The following is a 23,568-nucleotide window of genomic DNA, read 5'->3' as shown; positions in this document are numbered from 1 at the left end:
TTTTAAAAGTTAGTTGTATGTGAAAAGTTGCAAAGATTGTAAAATAAACATGTACATAAATAACACCTTCTAAGATATGTAGCTATAAAAAAAGAAAATAATGTAATAGGACAAGATTGAGAACAAGAAAATGCAGTATATACAGTAGACACATATATATTTATATTTAGAATAACAAAATTTATTGCCTTTTTTCCAAAACTTATTTTTCAACAGGGATAAAAGTATTGTTAATTCAGTTGGTTCATAATATATATTACATATGTACAGGGTGAGTCAGAAAAAACTGAGCTTTCCGATTTTCTGATACAACCAGTAGGAATATGCAAAAAACAATTATAGGTTCTTGTTCTCTATAAAAATATACATTAAACTTAGAAAAGGTGTTTTTGAATATCTCTGAAAACAACGGCGCTTTTTAGAGCATAAGATTTCAAAAAATGTGATTTTTGGCCATTATTTTGTACTTTTTAGGTAGATTTATTTATAATATAAAATGTCTACCATTCTAAAAAGATAAACAAACATATTTTTTGATTATTAAAATTTTTATTCAACAGATTGTAAATATTTAACATCTTAAAAATACAATTTATTTAAATTAAATTATCAAATTATAAATCAAACGTTTTGTTGTAATCTATTGTTAAGATTTAATACCCCATGACCCGAAAACCAGCTCATGGCCGGAAATATTTCATCTTGTTACCTAAATTCCTCCCCACTCCCCCTGAATTTCCTCTAAATTTGGTGCAAGACTGGATTTAATCTCGAAAATCTCCGCCCCCTTTTGACAAATTATACTTGTGTGTTATAATCCATCATAATAACTTCATTTAAATAGGGTAGGGTTTCTAAAAGGCATTTTTATTTTAAAAATTCAAACCTTGATAACTTTTTTATCTTAAGAGATTTTTTTGTCAAATAAAAAGTTTTTTTTTCTTTTTACTATAAGCTACGTTATTATAGAAGATTCTTGTAAACCACATGCATCACAATCAAGAAATATGAAAAAATGACAAATTGCAGTATTCTAAAAATGCTTTTGTGAGGAGCCAAAAAGCATTTTATCTTTTAAACTCATAAAAGTACTTTTCTTAGACCTTTTCCTAAATAAATATTGAAATTTTAAGATTTTATTAGACAAAATAGATGAGTTATTTTAATTTTTCTTGATCAACATTTTTCACACAAGGCATTTTTTGACACCATACACCTATCATAGAGGCCGCATTTTTAGAGATAATGAAAAACACCTTTTACAAGTTTGATGTGCTTTTGTACAGAGAACAAGGACATATAATTATTTTTTCTGTATTCCTTCTGGTTGTTTCTGAAAATCGAAAAACTCAGTTTTTTCTGACTCACCCTGTACATTTTTTACTGAAGCAGTTGACTTTAAATACTGTTTTTTTATTTTGTGTTCAGTATACCAGCAGTATTTACGTAAAAGATAGCATGCCAGCTTGTTGTCGGTTAGTTGTCAGGTACAAAACTGGACCACTCTGCATCCTACTGGAGACGTTAAAATTGGTAAATACCGCTTCTATGTCTGGCATGTGACACTAATTGTTAGAGTATAGGAAATTCCTTGGCCTGTAAACAAGATTAAAGGATTGGTTGTCTTTTGGATGTTACCTGACCTTACATCCAATTACAAGTGGATGATGCTCTTGGTTCTCTAGATGTATGATAAAATAAAATTGTAGGAGATTTAACAGGTAATCTATTTAGTACCTGTACCTGATACGGTAGGAAAAACAAACACTTGTAGAGTGTCAGAACTTAAAAAGCAGAATAGCAATGCATATGTCTAAACAAAATTGTAAGTAAATTTGTTGCAAATTTCATAAATGCATGATACAGATATGTTTCGTTCATAACATTGTACCTTGTGGTAATAGAAATCAGTATTCCAAATATCAGAAAATAGGATAAAATACTGACGCTTTTTATAGAAAAGCTTCGCTTCTGAAAACATTTAAAAACTAAGTTAGATTAAGATTTTAAAATTAATGACCTATCCATACAACCCTGACAAATTTTCCAAACAATTTCACCAAGATTTAGGTGAACCATGGAATTTTTGTAAAATTCTTAAATTTCTCGAGGGTTTTGTAAAAAGAAATATTGTGCTTTTTTGGGGTTACAGTAGCTTAATATTTATTTTCACTAGTCGCTAACTTTTCATTATTTTAGAGGAATAAATTAAATTTTACAACTGTTAAAAAAAATTAAAACTTTCTGGCGTGCACAGGTTTTGCCATTTGTGTGATGTAGAAGGGTGTATGGGGTTGACCAATAGGGGGTGTATAAACCCCCTCTTAATTTTCTAGAGGGGTTTGTCCCACCCCCTTTGCACGATTCTATTTAAAGCTGAAATTCACCCAGGGATCTAAAGGGATAAGACAATGAAAAATAAATTACATACATCTGCAATGATGATACACTCAAAATTACCCCTCTTGTAGATTGTAATTAAAAGTTCAAACGTTTGGATACTCAAATTAATGAACCAATCAATCAAAATTTGATAAAAGTCCCCAATGTTGTTAATCCAACGAATAAGAAAAAGTTAATAAAATTAAAAAGTTACTAGTGTAATAAACAGCCCAATGTACCCTCACTCCTTGAAGTAACCTACACATTTACTTAGAGTCGATAAAAAACATCAGACAGAAAGTTAAATGTTAATACATTAATATATTATTTGCCTACAGATTAGGTTAGCGAAGAGTGTAATACATTTTTTACGACATTTGAATTATAAAAGAAATAGTGTAAGCATTTTATTATAACATCTAACGACATTTTTTGTAATTAAATGTATGTTTGTAAATAAATAGCACTAATATTTATTATTTTCTTATGGTTCTCTTCAGTAAAACCAGCTTAAGTAAAAAATAGTACGTTTGTCCCCTCTCTCTCTCTCTCTCTATCTCTCTCTCTCTCTCTCTCTCTCTCTCTCTCTCTCTCTCTCTCTCTCTCTCTCTCTCTCTCTCTCTCTCTCTATCTCTATCTCTCTCCCTCTCTCTCTCTCTCTGAATGTTTGTACCTTAATTGTAAATCAAATCAACAAAATGACAGACAATTTAACTTTAACCGAAAAAGGACCACTTAAAAACCAACTGCTTTATAAGCATTTTTATGTTTATCATAGTTAAGGTTAGGTGATGTAAGGGTTAAGAGAGCCCCGGGGCCGGGGTAAAAAAACCTTTACATTTTTAGAAGTAAAATTTAAAATGACTGAATATTTTTACAGTTGTATCTAAAAATATAGACTTTCAGGACGTCGTTTTAGATTTAATTAATTATCTATGGGTTTAAATCTATTTGTCTACCATCAGTTTTTCCATAGATTTACATAAAAATTTTACTTTCAATCTACATCTGTCCCATGTTCATTACTCTCTCTTTATTATCATTACCATCCTCCCCCCATCGCTCATAAGCTTAACCCCCTGTGGAGGGCTTTTTAGTAAAACTGTCCCCCCGCCTCCAAGTAAATTAAATGTAGATTTTGAATTATAACCCTCCCCCCCCTCTCATCCTCCTCCGGGTTAATAACTGATAATATGGAAGAGATTTAAAGCGGATTGCGGATATTTTGATGGATAGATTGTTCAGAAAAACACCAAAAATAAAACAATAAAGCCTAGAATAATTGATCATGTCTTAACGTGCTTGTTTTGTCTAAAAATCTCTAAAACAGATAGACCTGCCCTTGTCAAACTTGTAGTAGCATTGTGATAACTTATATTCATTGTTAATGTGTATGACATTAATTAAAAGAAAAAATAGCCATAGCTATGTTGTACGCAGGCATTATGACCACTAGAAATTGCAATGTCATTATTATGTAGTTCGCTATCAGAATTAATCACTAGATTTATGTGGACGTCACTTGAAAGGTCTCTGGGGGTAAAAGAGGTTAAACAAGCCTCTTAAGTTTGATGTAGATGGGGAGGGGTGGGGGGTAAAGTAAGCCGTACCCCTGCTGGGGGTCCTTTATCAATATCTGGATAATTCTATTTGAATTAAAAAGATGCCTAGCCACAGCTGTAGGCCAAAGCATTCGGTAAATAATAAAATAAGGCAGAAAATACTTTTACAATTATGGGTATGTTTGTAATGCTTCAACTCATTTTCATTTTAAATAATTATGTTTTTCAATGTTATTATTAATTGAGATAGGACATTTGCAAGACATTTCTTTGCCCTATTATATAAAATTTACGTTTTATTTGCCTGAAGCTGAAAATCTCAGAAAATGCTGGTCCAAATGGGTTGTATTTTTCAGGCATGCTATATTAATATCTTGGGTTGGTTTTAGGATATTATCCTGGTCTCCTCTGTCCTACAGCTAGGGTCGATGCAAATTGTAATCATTTTTAATAGAAAATGTTCCTATCTTTGCATAAGGTTACTTCCCAGCTGTCGATTGTTTTCCAATCAATTATTAAAAAATTTACAATAGAACAATGACTTAATTTTCAGTGATTACTTATCTCTGTAATGTTTTAAACATAATGTTGCACATGTTAGAATTGTCGTATTGGTTTCAAACAATTTATGAAAATTCCTGTAAAAAAAACAGGTTAACTTTATAAAAAAGATGAGTCCTAGGCTGATTTGGAACAAAATTTTACCAATTTTAACACCAGAATATTTTCAATCTAAATTTGTAAAAAAAAAAAAAATTCTGATTTGCCGAGTTTCGCTTTCATTATTGTTTTTTTTTATAGCTAAAAACTATTGTCAACAATAATAAATTATTTATATGTTTGTTATATAACATTCGAGTGTTCGTTCAGTAATAAGTCTATAAAAACATAAAAGGCAATAGAATTAAATGAAATTCAATTTTTAAAAGCGAAGCTTTTCTATAATTAGGGTTGGTCCGTCCGTACGTCCGTAACGGATAGCTTTTTTCGTTAATTTTGGCATGTTAGAATTGTCCTATCGATTTCAAATTTTGCATGGTGATTCCTTTAGTAGTTAGGTACGATTTAGAAAGCGTAGCAACTCTATAATCGTCACCAAAATGTCCGTACGTCCATTTTAAAGATGTTCATTTTTTTACTTTTTTAACAACAAATTTTTATGTGACCTAATCATCCGATTGATCTGATTTTTGGTATATTAATTCCTGGGACAACAAAGTATAATTTAATAAGCGAAGCAACTCTATAATCAAGTCCTAAAAATGTAAGTATGTCCATAAACATTATCCTGTATCAAGCAGTTTTTCAACAAATTTACTTACAATTTTGCTTTGACTCTTATACATTTATATTATGATTATTCAGTTATGACACTATACAAGTGTTAATGTCCGTTTGTCCTACCGTTTCAGTGCTTCGCTTTTATGGATGTTGTCATCCTTGTTGTCTTTTATTTCTGTACATATTTCTGAGTTGTATTGATATGACACATAGACAGGCAAGAAAGTATTCTGCAATCCTTTCATATCCTCCGCACAAAAGCTTCCCTCAAAAATCCTCTAAAATCATGTCAATTTATTTTAAAAATAAGGAGGGTCGGTTAGGGCCAAGTTCTACAGGTTACTTAGAGGGAAAGTCCCATTGTTTTCAATAATAATATAGAAAAGTGCAGTTTACGGTAAATTGTTCCTGGGATTGTTTATCTCCAAAAATCTATGAACTTTAAAGACTGCTAACTGCCATACGGCTGAATGTACATGTTACGCCCGCACATTGTTATAAGTAACAAAAGAAGGCCTATAAACAATCTGAAATAGCCAAGTTCCTATGATACGAGGAAAACATTGACAGAAGAACACACTCCCAAAAAAACAAGCATTTGTGCGTTATGAGTAATGGCTATTTCAGATTATTTGTAGGCCTTCTTTTGTAAGTTAAGATTTTGTGTGAATGTAATATACATACAAGTTCAGTCATTTAAAGTTCATAGATTTTTAGAGATTATAACTTCCAAAATACAATAATCTTCACCGATCAAACTTTTTAGAGAGATAGTCAATTACTTTGTATTAATTTAGGAGGAATTATGAGTAACAGCAAAATGTTAAATTTGTATTGTTTATAAAGAAAACAAAGTTAGTCGCGCCACGAATCCTGTTATTCTTGTTTAGTCTTGTTATTATTGACACGTCTGCTGACAGGTATAATAATATCCAGGAAGGGAGGGTTCATGGACAATGGGCTGTTTATTACACTAGTCCCCAAAGTTGTATAATTACGATTTTTATTTGATGGATTAACAACTTTCGGGACTTTGGTGAATTTTGTTTGGAAGTAAAATTTTATAAGAAGGGTATAATTTTATGTATCATCATTGGGGATGTACTTCAATTTATCGGTCATTGTCTTATCCCTTATGTCCCTGAATAACAGCACTAAAATTAAACTTGTTTGAGAGGCATAATACTAGAAGCGTGTATTGACAGGTATAAACACTGCACACGGTGCGCCAGCTGTTCCCTGGTAAACTTAAGAGCTGGCATTATAAAAATTATTGCTATTATTTCAATGCCCAACATGCTGATTTTTAACTTTTTTTTGCAAATTGTCTAATTATTTGTACGATATAATTATCCTATTCATCTGATTTTTGTAATAATGACTCTTAGGACAACAAGGTAAGGTATTATAAACGAGGCAACTTTATAATCAAATCCTAAAAATGAAATAATGTCCTTTTACTGTATTTACTCAATTTTGCAACAAAATTATGAATAATTTCGTTAAGACTTAATTAATGTGTTTATTAAGTTCTGACACTTTAACCCATTAATGACAATAGGGTCTTAAACGACGCACAAATTCAAACCTATACTATCACTCTATTTTTTTATGCTGTCCTTTTTAAATGTTTGTAAATAACTGAATAGAGCTTCAAGTTTTGTCCTCTACATTGCTTGGCCTCTCACTTCATTCGATGACCAGATGAAATCATATTTTCATGGCAGAGGTGGAAAAAATAGGAAAAAATTTCCACACCAGGTCTAACTTTTTTCTTTTAAAGAATTAAAACATACTTATTTATAATTAATTATAGCATTTGTTATATATTTTTAGTTTCTGCTAAGTTTTCTTTGATTTTAGTTAGTTTACATACTTTTTTTTGATAAATTGTTGTGCGTCGTATTCGACGCATTCGGACTAATCATTTTAACCATTGCGTCCTTCTTGACCTTATAGGACTAATCATTTTAGGATTTTACTGTATAATCTCCTATAATATACTAGTTTCTACGCCCCTAACCTCTAGGACGTGTGGGGGATGTCAGGAAAATAGCTTAAAACCATCCCAAGGTATTTATAAAGCTTCCCTGATAAGTAAAACCAATTCAGACCTTCAATTTCTGTAATCTTTGGCTTGAGCCAAAAAACTTTACTACTTTATAGTATGGAATACAATACAAGCAGCGGCTACGCCCCTAGAGGCATCTAGGGCCCCTTTGATTGCAGGGGGAGTCAAATCCCCTCTTTCAATTACAATTTTTTAAAGAAAATTTTTTTTTTTATTTTTATTTTTTTTCTTTTTCTAGGGATGATTTCTCTTAAGGGATGGTGGTGGTACCCTCCTTCAAAATAGTTATAAACCTTACCAGGACCTAGTAGAAGCTACCATGTAACGGAGCACCATATAGGTTCAGTGGTTAGCAAGGTCCTTTGGTACACACACAAAGACATACAATAACATGTTACTTTATTTTAAGGATATAAAAGTAGTAGCGCAGATAATCTACAACTAGGGTCTGTCTGTACGTCCACCTGTCTGTATTTCCATAATTGCTTCCAAATAAATAATAGCTACCTTACAACTAGGGAATGTATGTATGTCTGTCTATATATCTAAAATTACAGCCAATTAAAGACTGTAAATATGTTTATACTTCCGTAATTTTTATTGCAGCCTAGCTGTTAATATATTCATAAAAATAGCGCAAATACTCTACAATTATGGTCTGTCTGTACATCCGTCCGTCTGTATATATATAATTGCATCCAAATAATTAACAACTACTCTACAACTAAGAAATGTATTTGTTAGGGATCTAAAATAGTAAGTCAATGGCCGATAAATTGATGTACTTACTCAGGGATATTATACCATAAAATCTTTCTGTAGATTACATTTAGTGGTTGAAACATTTGGACACTTAATAAACCAACCAATCAAAATACAAATACAATTCCCCACAGTTGGTAAGACAACAAATAAGAAAAAGTTATTATAAAACTTAAAGGATTAACAGGGGCTGGGGGGGGGGGTGTTGAGGGGTTGTCATGTATTGGGTTGTTCAATATAATTGTCGACAAAATCATATTTTTTTGCTAAACATTGTAATAAAGTGAAAGGGTATCTATCTGTGTATCTGCGTAACTGATATGCTTCTTTTTTTTAGTTTGTAGCTTCTCATAGGTCCTAGGAAGGTTTACAACTATTTTTGGGGAGGTTACCTCCACCCTCCAAAGAGAAATCGCCCCTTGAAAAAGACCCCCCAACACAAGAAAAAATAGAATTAACTTAATGAAATTAATTCTTTTTAAATAAGAAATATTGTTGTTGAATTCAATGACCTCTCCCCATCTCAAGTGCTCCTAAAGGCCTCTAGGGGCGTAGCCACTAGTACTAAACAATTATATTCTGAATTGTTTCATACAGACGAATGGACGTACAGACCGACACTGATTGTAGAGTATCTGTGTTATGTATCCTTTTAATAAAGTAACAGGATATACTTTCACATGTGTCTGTGTGTTGTGTACCAAGGGATCTCACTAACTACTGAACCGATATGGTTCTCCTTTACATGGTAGCTTCTCATAGAACCTGGTAAGGTTTATAAATATTTTGGGGGAGAGTACCACCACCCTCCAAAGAGAAATCGCCACTTAAAAAAGACCCCCAACACAAGAAAAACTAGAATGAACTTAATGAAATTAATTCTTTTTAAATCTAAAATAAAAAATATTGTTGTAGAATTCAATGACCTCTCCCCATCCCAAGTGCCCCTAAAGGCCTCTAGGGGCGTAGCCACTAGTACCAAATAATTATATTCTGAATTGTTTTATACAGACGAATGGACGTACAGACAGACACTGATTGTAGAGTATCTGTGTTATGTATCCTTTTAATAAAGTAACAGGATCTAAATACATTCTACATACATGTGTCTGTGTGTACTAAGGGATCTCACTAACCACTGAACCGATATGGTTCTCCTTTATATTTTAGCTTCTCATAGGACCTGGTAAGGTTTAAAACTATTTTGGGGGAGAGTACCACAACCGCTCTAGGAGAAATCACCCCTAGAAAATAATAAACCCCTCTCATTATTTTTTAAAAACTGTAATTGAAAGAGGGGGTTTGACTCCCCCCAAACCCAAGGGTCCCTGGATGCCTCTAGGGGCGAAGCCGCTGCTAGTATAGTGTTCCATACTATAAAGTAGTAAGGTTTTTGTCTGAAGCTAAAGATTATAGAAATTTCGGGTCTGAATTGGTTTTACTTGTCAGGAAAGCTTTATAAATATCTTGGGATGGTTTTATGCTATTTTTCTGCCATTCCCCACCCACCCTAGAGGTTAGGGGCGAAGCAACTAATAGATTATACAGTAAAAGCCTAAGATGATTAGTCCGATATGGTACATAATAGACGCATGGGAAAAATGATTAGTCCGAATGCGTCGGAAACGACGCAAAAAAAAAACTTCTTTGGTATGCCACAAATCAAAAAATCTAAAAATACAAATGTCTTACAATCCCTTAAGGAAGCTGTGTTTAAAATTTCAAGTGATTCTGACGACAGGGGGGAAGTTCGGCACTAATGGGTTAATAGAGCTATAGTTCGTTTTTCCATCTTTCTGATTTTAGAGCATCGGTTTTATGGATGTTGTCATCCTTATCCTTGTTTTTATAGATTTCTTGTCTAAATTTTCAATGTCGATGCAACTTTTTTTGTAGTTATTAGGTCAACTCTATGTAGCATATAGACATAGTGTCATTATAATGTCGATATTAGTAATAGTAAGCTATTTTCACCTTCAGTTTTGACATGGGTTGGGCAAGGCATGTTTTTGACGTAAATTTAAAACAAAAGAACATAGTGTTGATATTAAATAAACCCTGACCACTTCAAAAATATTTTTTAAAATGTATAACAAAGATTACAAGTGCCAAATACATATCACAAAACTATTAAAAATTCGCCAAAATAGAGTTATTAATAGCCCCCCCCCCCCCTCAAAAATAGAATACATTAGATTTATATTATTACATTAACATGTTTTAAAATATAAATATGTACATGAAATGAAGGTATAAATAATACCTTAACAAGGATGACAATATCATTTAAATATATCTTAGCAGTTGAAGGGAGGTTGCAAAAAGAATTACAAGGACCTCTAGTATATATTGACACCCTCAAAATAGAATTTATAACTTTTAACACAAATATGTAAAATAATATGTAAATGTATAATATATGTATAATGACAAGAATAATATTATCCATTTAAGTAATATTAATAACATTGAAAAAATCATTATTTTGTGTCTTTCTGCGCGCTAGTTTTTTTTGTCAATTTTATTTTAAATGGTTGAAAAGTTTAAAATATATAAAGTGTTCTCAATGTAAAATATATCTTTATCAAGGTCTTCCGATTTTTTTTTGGGGGGGGGGAAAGTAATTTACCCCTGAAAAAAATATTCAACCCATTTTCTTAAACCAAATTGTGATACTTACTACAAAATTTTAGGACGAAAACTACAATCAAAGCACCTAATGTGTTACTTTTATTTGCTTTTAATTGCTGCGCTACTTACAGGTAAAGTTACCCTCTCATACTCTCATATTAATCACAAGAATTTTATATTCTTAGTCCCTTTCCATAAGAGACGGCAAGCGTTTTCTTAAAAAGAATATTTTATGCAAATTTTTGAATAAATTCTCCAGTTTTTCTTAGAATTTAGTCTGTTAATAGTGAATACTATCATGGATCCAAAGGGATAAGACATTGGCTAATAAATTGATAAACATCCCCAATGGTTATACACAAAATAGCCCTATCTGTGGATTTCAATTTTTGGTTGAAATTTATGGACACTCAACTTAAAGAGCCAACAAATTAAAATACAATAATAGTCCAACATATAAGGATATGCTATAATAAAACTTTGGGGACTAGGGTAATAAACCGCCCAATGTCCCCTCCCTCCCAGAATACTAAAGCCAAGAATAAAAGGATTGTACAATGAAAGATGAATTCATGAAATAACTAATTAGCGATTAGTTAATTTCTTCCATAATATTTCTTGGGAAGTTCAGCCTTTAATAGCTTAAATGTTGGTGATGATATATGTAAAAAAAATCCATTTCTTTAGAATTTTCATTCAGTATAATTTTAATAACTTTCATCCCTCCAACCCTGATATGCTTAGTAGGACATCAAACAACTTTTTGTATTCATTTTCTCAGATTTTATATTCTTTATACTTATTATACTCCATGTGTCTTATATTTCTTTATTATACCAGCGGTTACGTCCCTAGAAGCCTCTAGGGGCAATTGAGTTGGAAATATCTGTAAGAGAGATTTCTTTTTGGAGGGTGGTGGTACCCTCTCCCCAAATAGTTACAAACTTTCCCATGACATTTGAGAAGCTACATTGAAAAGGAGAAACATATCGGTTCTGCGGTTAGCAAGATTCTTCGGTACACACAGATAGACATACATAAGTATGGGGGCGAAGCCACTAGTACTTTGGTAAAGCACTACAATGATAATTTTAAAATGTAATGTAAAAGTTGAACTGTTTTTCTCGTATTCATTCGAATCCGGTGGATAGGAACCGGTTCTCATCCATACGAAAAAACTATGTCTAGCATCATATTATATCCAGTTTTCTACGAATGTAAAAATGTACAATCATAGGATTTAAACCAGTTTTTTTAGCCGGTGCCTTTGGCACCTCGGGGCTAAAAAAACTAGTTTTAATCTTATAATTGTACATTCTATATCCGCGGAAAGCCGTTTATAATACGATGCGAGAAATAACTATTAAGCAATAAATCTAGGAATTCCCATTATTAAAATGAATTATTACATTAAAATCTAAATTACATTCTAATGAAACTCAATATGCTTTTACAATGAAATAAATTTTGATTTATATTAAAAGTTATATAAATTACACAAAACGAATAATAGCAAAGTTATTCATTTTATTATGTGAAATAATGGAAAGGCTGTGTAGATAATAAAAGAATTGTAACTTGCAGCTTGCTATAAATAGTTGGAGATTTAATTCGGAAAGAGTAAAAATTTTGAATAACGTTTTTAAATCATGATAACGACATTTATAAAGCGAAGCTCACTTAGTGAAATTAATAATGGCCGTCAAACTTAATAGAAACAGTTATAGAGTAGCTACTTGCTTATATGTTGACAATCATAGTTTGTATAAAATATTTATAAATTTTATTGCATATACAAACGTATTGGTTCTGGTAAAGTAAAGCTTCGCCTGGAAAAAAAATAATAAAATTTTAAACATATTATTATCTGCTTAGCTCTCCAGCTAATGTAACGTCGGTCAACTCAACCTTGGAGTTAATAGAATTGGATTCCTTCAGTCCTTTACAATGATTCATAAATAGCAAGGTTTATCTTCACGTTACCCTGCTATTATGCTGTGATATTGCAGCAACCCAGTGATATTAGGAACCACTTTTAATCTAGTGGGACAATACAAATTGGAATGTGCCTTCAAGATGATCAATACTGATCCAATGCAGTATAGTTACAGCGTACGTAATTCCTAATTGTCTTAAGAATAAACATTTGAAATAAGCAGACTAAAGGAATACTAAATATGTATAATTGAAGTTCCTTTAAAAAGATTAAAATCTCTTAAATTTAAATTAAGTGTAAAATGTACAATTATTTATTGCTTGCTATTGGTAATTGTATGCGCGCGTGGTTCATAACCTGACCAACAAACATAGCTAGTTAGAATTTATAGGGTTAATACTTCGTTTTATATAGAATACATTTTAACTAGCAGCCTTAGCCCTAGCTTCCGGAGACTTTACAAATTAGAATTGTGTTTTAAATAGTCTACAATCATTTTATTGCAAAATTTAAAGCTTCTCTGAAAAATGATTTTATATAGCTTTATACAAAAACCTTAAAATCCTCTCAAATGATTCCTATAGTTTAATTTCTATAACAAAAATTGACCTGAATTTCACTAAAGAAAATGTTTTTTTCTTTATTCTAGCTGATAGCGATCATAATTGATTACTTTATAGAAAATTCTTCAATACTTTTTGTGTTGTTTTGACTTTAATAATCAGGGGTAAGGGGGTACTTAAAGGAGTTGTATCTCCGAATTACAATTTCAATGATTTATAGCAGCCATGTTTCATTTATAAAAGTGGCTAGGTCTGATATTTTACAACGATATTAAGCTTTACAATATCGAAAATATGTCATGTATGACCAATACCATATAATCTTCGACATATATTATATCAATGGTATGTACTATTTAAATATTACAGCTGAGGTGGATTCTTAAAAAAATTTTCCCACTAATCGCTTAGTGGGGCAAAATTGTTTTCGTGAAAAATCCACCAAAATCACATTAAAAATCTACACAAATGAAACAAAATCATAGAAGGGCTATTAACATAAGATTTTATTTAATTTTTGTAGATTTTTAATGTGATTTTGGCGGATTTTTCACGAAAACAATTTTGCCCCAATAAGCGATTAGTGGGGCAAATTTTTTTTAAGAATCCACCTCTGATCACATTTATTTAATGCCATATAAAGTCAAAATTGCTTTTTGACAAAATATAATTCAACTTTTATAAAAAAAAATTTACTTTTTCATTTTTTTTTACAATTCCATTTTTCCTTGATGCCTACTTCAAAGTTATTATAGAAGAAAGAGACACAAAGAATAGAAAATGAAGTCTTTTTGTTGGATTATAAAAAACTTGGAACTTGTCGGTCCTTTATGATAATAATTTGATTGGGTTATTTTTTATCTATTATTTTTTTATTCTTTGAAATGAATGATTTTGTCTTATATTTACGAATAAAAATATTTATGCAGTATCAAATTTTCTATGACAATTGAAGAAAACCATCTAAAAATCAAAATCAGAGTGATGAAATACTATCTAAAATGAAAAAAAGATATGTTTATCTTTTTCAAAATTGAATCTACTGTTAAAATGCTCTGAACCTCTAGTTTATTCAGTCATGAAAAAGATACTAGGAAGTCCCAGGAAGACCTAATTTTGTGGATAAAAGTATTTGGCAGACAAAGTCATGGATCAGTACAGGTAGATCAGCATAAAGTTATTCAAGTTAAGGAAAGTATGCATTGCTGACGTATGCAAAAGAGGGATGTACTTTTTAATTTGTTGATTATGAAGGGGGTGTATCGAGCACCCTTACAACAAAATAGCACCTCTGTTTACACTCCCTCTCACACACCCTACACCCCTTCGATTTTAGTTTAAGTGAGGTATCAAAATTTTACTGACATAACCCTATTCACGCCACTAAAATTATGCATGTCATAATTTTCACCTGGCCAAGAAAAGCATGCCACTGAGAAATGTCGGTTCATGGAAAGAAAACGAAGTAGCGGGTTTCGTCGTATTTTCATATAAGCTTTTCTCCTATTTCTAGATCCTGCGGGCCTTCTAACCCTGTTGGGTAAATTCCCTAACCCTGCGGAGCAATCATTAACATTTAAGTAACCTAAAATAACCTAATAACCTTTCAAAAGGTGAAAATACGACGAAACCCGCTACTTCGTTTTCTTTTCATGATCCGAAAATCAATTATATTTACAAATACCCAAATGTGTTTTATTTCTTAGATTTCAAAAACTTTATAATCAATTGAGCTGGGGCCATAAACACATTTATGTTTCTAATAGTTAGTGAACTAATTTATTTAGCCAAAGATTTAGTGATTTTTAAAAATGTTATTTAAATTCAGTTTTGTATTTTTTACGGTGAGCAAATATAATTTTAGAATAATTCAAATACTAAAGATCTTAAAGAATTATCATAATCATCAACTAGTTGTATTAAGGATTTTATATTTTTAAAATATGTCATATTTTCGGTATTTTATTGTTATTCCTTGATTCAATGTATTATAAAATTATCATTAATGCACTAAAAATGGTAATTTTTTTCTTTAATTTACTAAATTATTCTCAATTAATGATTTTTGGTTTGTGATTTTCATCCATTAAAAAATATATAGAAGTTTCAAATCCAAAAACCCTAAGACTCTATTTATATACATCTTAAATCAATGCCTCTCATTGGTCGGAACTTATTTTTATTCTTGGCGCTCATTGGTGGATTTCTAATTTTAGCGGCACGACGAAAGGTTCCGTGATTATTTCGGTTTAATTCTAAAAATAGAAAAAATCACCAAACTTATCAATATTTTTTTTATTGTAATAATATTGGATGTATTCCTATGTGGAATAAGTTGTTTAAACTATATAACGTTTTATCATCAACATTTTGTTTGAAATATGCTAATTACATTTTAGATCAATTTATGTTGATATAATGCTAGCACCAATGTCTAACATGTTATTTTTGTAACAGTTTCTGCCAGCCACAAAATATATTTGCTTTATGATATGGCAAATATATCTGTGGTGAAAAATAAATAAATTTTGGTTCTGATCAATATTTTACTTTTTTGCAAAGTGTATCCTTGCTTAATATTTGCCAGGGATCAAGGTTTTGGTTTTATTTTTAGAAGATATTTATAGTTACTATAAAAGATGATGTCGTACTGGCCTACCATTGGTCAATTGAAATGTATACTTTCCTGCCATTGGTATTTTAGTCTGTGTATTGGTTAATCACTGGTCATTTGCATTGTATGACGTCATTTTTAAATTGGTAACATAAATTAAAGAACTCAGTAATAGTGTCTGACTGATTATGACGTAATAAAAAAAATTAGCCAATTAGAGGCCATTATAAATTTGTCCATTGGTCAATAACGGCTTCTCATTGGCTATTTTTTTTTGTTACGTCATAATCAGCCAGACACTATTACTGTGTTCTAAATTAAAGCAAATAAACTAAATAATAAGGAAAACTTGGACATTTATGGCATAAGTAGCACAGCAACAGTAAGCCAGCAACGAGAAACATTAGACTGTGTAAATTCTGGATAAGTTATCATGGATGGCCGTAGAGTCATTCTTTTGTGATAGAACTAGAGACTTTGCCCCTAGAGGCCTCTAGGGACACTACAGGGAATGGGGGAAGTTGACCGTTCACTTTCAATTTCAGTTTTAGGAGTAAAAGAAAAGAAAATATTTTTTGTTGGGGGGGGGGGGATTTTCTTAGGGGCGAATTATCTTGGTTATGTGGAGAAACCCTTCCCAAAAATAGTTATAAACCTCCCCTGGACCCATAAGAAGCTTCGCAGTTAGCGAGAACCTTTGCTACAGACAAAGAAAGCTTACTACTTTACAGAAACCAGCTCTACAAAAATACATTGATAGAAAAAATGGGGTCATCCAAACTAAATAAAAATAATCCTGCAAACTAGAAATTGCAAACAATATATATTTTCGCAAGAAATAAATCCTTTTAATTGTATTCTCATGATTTCAAAATAGAAAAACAAAGGGGATATTATAATGATTTATCCTTAAATAAAATTGAAACAAGGATGAAAACTTTCACAAGAAAGAAAAAAGAGCATTGGGAAAAACAAAGACGATTATATCAAGATAGATTAATTTGTCAATAAGACACAAAATTCTGTTCAACTTAAAAAATCTCATGATACAAACGACGAAATTTTGTACAGCATCTTATTATAGCTGACTTACTATCTATAATACAAAGTAGAAGGATATCTGTCTGTCCGTCTGTCTGTTAGTCTGTCTGAAGCTTAAGATCTCGGTAACTGCTGAACCTATTGGGCTTTACTCTTCAGGTAATATCCTAACTGGTACTGGAGAGGTTTTAAGAAAATTAAATGGGAAAAAAGCAAAATAAGAGTAGCTACGCGACCAAAAAATAGCACTTAACAAAGGCCCCCAAGATTTGTGCAAACTAATTTGTTGCAGTCATTGGGATATTTATTCTGATAAAAAAAACCAGGTAATAAGGAAACATTAGGTTATTACACTAGTCCCCAAAGTTTTATAAAAACGTTTCTTTATGCATTGGTTTAACAATTTTGGGGACTTTTATTGAATTTAAATTAGTAGGTTCAATAAGCTGAGTGTCCAAACATTTCAATCACTAATTGTAATCTACAGAAGGGGTAACTTTTAGTAAAAAGTTTACTTTGCTACAGGGTAGATAAAGAATCCTGGTAGTAATATATCTTCTTTCTTATTTAATAATTTATTCCTTTAAGAACAAACTATACATAATTAAATCACATAGTCTTGAAGTATTGATATATACAGTTTAAAAAATAGCACATAAATTGTTAATAACAAGAGATATTATAATATGTTGTAAAAATTAACTAATTATATTTGGAGACAGTTTTAAAATCAAATACTAGGAAGTGCCATATCAATATTAAAAATTAAATACTATTTAAAATAAAGTCTTAAAATAAATTTAATTAAATATGAAGTTTTTTTTCTTTCTCTTAAACTTAAATCTTTGTAAGACTACCTATACCCATCTCAAACAATTTGTACCCTCTCTTCTACAATGATAAATAACAGAAAATAAAATAAATTACGGCAGCCCCCCCTTCGGCTTTAAAAACCTCATTTGCAATAAATTTTCTCCCCTTGGCTGATTTATAATTTAATTTATATGATTTATAATTACAAATATGAGAATGTGTTATACCGCAAATATACTATATTACAGGGCTTGGCAGACGCAGTATATACTATATTACAGGGCTTGGCAGCCGCAGTAAGCAACATAGACGTTTCACAAAATATGCTGTATGTCTAAATACTGTTCCTAAAATGGCAATCTGTCTGCTAATAAAAGGGTTTTTGAACAACCAACCGGGTTTCAATCGGCATGCCAGTTTAAACTGTTAACACGCAGTTAGCTTACAATGGATTCATAATATTTTTCTAATTCTAAAGTTATATATGAACCCATATTTTTTATGCCTGTGGAAGATTATATTTTACTTCAAAGTTTTGATTAAACCGAGGTTAAAAAAATTGATTTTTTCAATAATTACTCAACATAATTTTAAAAGTAAGGTGTCAAATTAAAGATCTTACTATTTTTGTTCATACTGGCCATTTTCTTCTTTTATTTTGTTGCGTTTTAGTACCTTAAAACCGACTTAATTATTTTTTTTAAAAACTTAAATTACTTAAAAATTATTAAATTAAAAATTAATTAAATTACAAAAAAGACCGATTGCATATCTGAATTCTATGAAAAATTTTACATCTACTACTTACTGAAAGAACTGGCTAGTTATCTGAAATAAAAAGCAAAAAAGTTCTTTCAGTAAGTACTAGATGTAAAATTTTTCATAGAATTCAGATATGCAATCGGTTTTTTTGTAGACCTCTTATTTTTTAAGTAATCTAAGTTTTTTTAAAAAAATAATTAAGTCGGTTTTAAGGTACAAAAACGCAACAAAATAAAAGAAGAAAATGGCCAGTATGAACAAAAATAGTAAGATCTTTAATTTGACACCTTACTTTTAAAATTCTGTTGAGTAATTATTGAAAAAATCTATTTTTTTAACCTCGGTTTAATAAAAACTTTAGACCTAAATATTTTCTCAAACAGACATAAAAAACATGGGTTCATATATACCTTTAGAATCAGAAAAATATTACGAATCTATTCTAAGCAAAATTGAAAAGGTTTTATAAAACTACAATAAAAAAATAAGTTTATTTTAAGAATCATAATTTTCGGCTTTAAAGGGTTAGCTTGAACCAAACCTGAACAAAACCTAAACAAAAGACAATGCAATGTAGCAGATATTTTTTAAACACAAGAAACAATAATGTATTTTTAACTGCATTGTTTTGAAGTTTATAAACAGACTGATGCATATTTGTTCATAATTTTTCATTCTTTACATGTTCTTTAATATCACTATATTTATTGTAGTATCTATTGTATATATTGTATGAACGTTCTCCTTTTTTTCTGGCAATTCTATAGGTTAATTTTATAGGTTAAGCTTCCCGATTTGTCAATTTTTGCGATTTGTGATTGGCTAGTTTAGTAGTTACAATTCTTAAAATAAACTTTTATTTTTTCTATTTTTTATTACAATTTTTTAAAACTTTTCCAATTTTGCTTAGAATGGATTCATATTATTTTTCTCATTCTAATGGTATATATGAACCCATATTTTTTATGTCTGTATGAGAAAATATTTAGGTTTAATGTTTTGATTAAACCGAGGTTAAAAAAATAGATTTTTCAACAATTACTCAACAGAATTTTAAAAGTAAGGTGTCAAATTAAAGATCTTACTATTTTTGTTCATACTGGCTATTTTCTTCTTTTATTTTGTTGCGTTTTTGTACCTTAAAACCGACTTAATTATTTTTTTAAAAAACTTAGATTACTTAAAAAATAAGAGGTCTACAAAAAAAACCGATTGCATATCTGAATTCTATGAAAATTTTTACATCTACTACTTACTGAAAGAACCGGCTAGCTATCTTAAATAAAAAGCAAAAAAGTTGATACAACTTCTTTTCAAATCAATTTAATCTTGTTTAACCCTCTGAAAAGAATCCTAACTGCTCCCTAAGTTATAATGCACTAGAATAATTATAATTGCACACATGGTGGGTACTTATGCATTTATAATGTGCTGCCACATACCTTTATATTAATGGATAAATTATTACTTGTATGTTAAACCAGATTTTCAGGTCCTCTAAAAAGTGAAACTCGCAGCGGTTTCGATTGAAGATAACCCACACCCACCCACATTGCCACACCCTCCCCTTCCAACTGGATAAACAAACTAACCAATAAGTGAGTTCCATGTTAGCGATAATTTTTCACCTGTCATAATATCCATGTATATTCTATATCCATTTGTATATTAGATCACATCCTAGCATACGGGTAGTCACAAGAGTGCTTAAATAGTTTAGTATACCTGCACCTGCAGTACATGCTTGTCCTAAAAAGGACCAAGTCAAATATAGTCATATTGGTGATTTGTTGAAAAATAAAACACACTCAGAAGATCCTTAATATTTTGAAAACTAGATGGTAGAATTTCAAAGAAAAAGGGAGGGAGTGAACATTTGGCTGTTTATTACACTAGTCCACAAAGTCTTTTAGTAACATTTTCTTATTTGTTGACTCAACAACATTGGGGACTTTATTAAATTTTGCTTGGTTGCTTCATTTAGTTGAGCGTCCAAAAGTTTCAACCAATAATTGTAATTTATAGAACGGGTAATTTTGTGTATCATCATTGGGGATGTGCATCAATTTATAGGCCATTGCCTCATCCCTCTAGGTCCCTGTGAAACTATCCTTGATAGGAAAATAATAAAAGCTGACACATTTAAATAGTTATTTCTTTCATCGTATTATAAACCGCTTTCTGCGGATATAGAATGTACAATTAATAAGATTAAAACCAGTTTTTAGCCCCGTGGTGCCGAAGGCACGGGCTAAAAGAACTGGTTTTAATCTTATGATTGTACATTTTTATATTCGTAGAAAGCGATTTATAATACGAAGATAGACATTGTTTTTTCGTATGGATGAGAACCGGTTCCTATCCACCGGATTCGAATGAATACGAGAAAAACATTTACTTTATTGGATTATGTAAATGAAATGTAAAAGAAGGAAATACTTGATTTAATTCTTTAATAAAACTCTTTTAATCGCGAAACCTTTTAATTTATAATCCTAAAATCGACGTAGCTAACGATTTATAAATAAATCTATTTCTTTTTTTCAGATCTTATAGCAAAAAATGATAAAATAATAACTTTTTTTAAATTGTAAAAAAAAATTGGGTTAAAACAAAGTTCAAATTTTTAGGCAAATTTTTCTGGAGCCTGTCGTTCTGGTAATCTTTAAAAACTTTATAAACTCCCTCATTATCTATTATACATTATGTATTTTTAAGAATTGATGTATTTTTAATTACCCAAGAGAAAATATTAATCATAATTAGTAAATTTTCATACAAGGATGACTGAACACATATTTGAATATTGTCCAGCTAATCATAAATTTATCGTTTTAATATCCCAATTTACTGGTTGGATATGCATTGTTTATATGTAATGATGGTGCTCATTAGTACGGGTAAGGCGCGCCTAAAGCTGGGAAAAAGGAATGCTTTCATATCCGCTGGATTATAACTGTTCCTCAGCCATACTGAAAAATCATGTATAGCCTCGCATAACAAACAATATTCCACGAATATTAAAAAAAATCATAAAATTAATACTAGTTTTGTTAACATGGGCTAACAAAACTGGTTTTAATCATATAATTTTTCATTTTATATCCTCGGAAAGCTGTCTATAATACGATGCGATAAATAATTATTAAGAGGTTTTCCTTTAATTTAATCGAGTATGGTGCCTTCACTCAAACTATTTCTCGTCTTCTTAATCCCCCCCTAAAGTATAAAAAACTATCACAGAGCCACTGCAGAGGGTTCTAACCTTGTGGGTATCTATTACTCTGGGGTACTATACTTGTCGGGTTCTTATAGCCTTCACTTAACCTAACCTCTCTTTTAATATGCATCAAGAATACGTTACTTTGCTGTCCAGATACTATTTGAGAAAACCACCAAGTGTAAATCTTTCTTGCATTTTTCTCAATCTTTTTTTTGTAAGAAAAAAATTTGCCTTACATCTCCGTCAACCATCCCTCCCCCAAAAAAATAGTTTTAAACCTTCCCAGAATGTATGGGAGAAACTTATCGGTTTAGAGGTCAGGGAGATCCTTACTGATATCCTGTTACTTTTATACAAGGATAAAAGTACCACATAAATAAATTTACTCTTTATCCCAACATAAACTCGTATTCTCAATTTTTAGTTTGCTAAGTTACTTGACTCATGACTAAATCCATGAATTGGTTGAACAGTAATTAACCTTATAAGGCAATGCGCACAGTTGCTCTATTCTTATGGCTGTTCTTCAGAATTTACATACTCTAAAATTACACCTCAATTTAGACTTCTCCAATCATTTTTAAAGCGATGTTATTAATGAATAAGCCTTTTAAGAACTATCTTTCTGTGGTTCAAAATTCTTTTTCTCAACTTGGCGGCGACAAGGATAAACCCAGAACGAAATATTCTGCAAATATACAAAATGTAAAAACTAAATCCATTTTATAACGTAGTAAGGTTTTTTGTCTGAAGCTTAAGGAATCAATAACTACTGAAGCGATTGAGTTCATTTTTTAAGGTAAGCTTTAAAAAAAATCCTGAAGTGGTTTAGGCCATTCCATTTTCAGATTTAAGGCTTGGGATGGTTAAGCTTTTTACCAGCCTTTATCTGACATTTCAAGTACATAGCCCCTAGAGACTATTAGACTTATCTAGAAGGGGGACCTAAACTAACCGAAATATATATTATAGGGACGAGGTTGTCCACCCCCCCCCACACACCCTCCATAAATAGCAAACTGGAAAATCTTAACCTAGAAATAATTGCTAAAACGGTTTAACCATTTACAAGATCTTACATGACATACAAACAAACCGACAGACATTATACTATTTCAGCACGTACATTAAAATTAAAAGAGTTCTGTAAAAAAAAATTCAAAATGGTTTTCATCCAACAATTTTTCTAGTATTATAAGTTCATTGCCCGAGGGTGCTAAACTGCTATTGGTCGGATACAACATTAAAAATATGTAAAACAATCTCTTTTAACCAATAAGATTTCATCTAGATATCAAAATTATTATTTATGAGATTATTAAGAAAAGTAACGTTTGAAACTTCAAAAGAAACCAGGGATCTAAAGGGATAAGCCAATCGCCGATAAATTGATGAAAATACCCCTTCTTTAGATTACAATTATTGCTTGAAACGTTTGGGCACTCAACTTAATGAACCAACCAATCAAAATTCAAGAAAAGTCACAAAAGTTGTGAGGCCAACGAATAAGAACGTTATATTAAAACTTTGGGGACAAGTTTACCTGCATCCCTGAAAAGAAATATTAGAAAATATTCCGGAAAATTGAAAGCTCTTGAAAAATTATAGACATTTAAGAATTGACAAGGATGAACATATGGTAGGATAACATTTGAAATAATACTCTTAAAAGATAAAATTGCAATAAATTAATTATACATATTAGAGTAAAACACTAGAGGTAGAAAGGGTTAAATAACTATCTCCCCATCGCAACCGTCTTGTGAAACCTTTCTATTGGGTCATTGAAAATCAACCAATGGTGTTGCTTATATTAACAGAGCCAAGTAGCAGAAAATAATTTAGAAGCAGACGAAAGAGGTCTTTGAAAAATAAAGGAAGGTAGTTGTCTGTATATACATCTATACAATAGATCTGTTTTGATATA

This window comes from Acartia tonsa, chromosome 2 (genome assembly GCF_053477335.1).
Source record: "Acartia tonsa isolate MP-2025a chromosome 2, ASM5347733v1, whole genome shotgun sequence".
Lineage (NCBI taxonomy): Eukaryota > Metazoa > Arthropoda > Copepoda > Calanoida > Acartiidae > Acartia > Acartia tonsa.
This window is presented reverse-complemented; position numbering follows the sequence as displayed.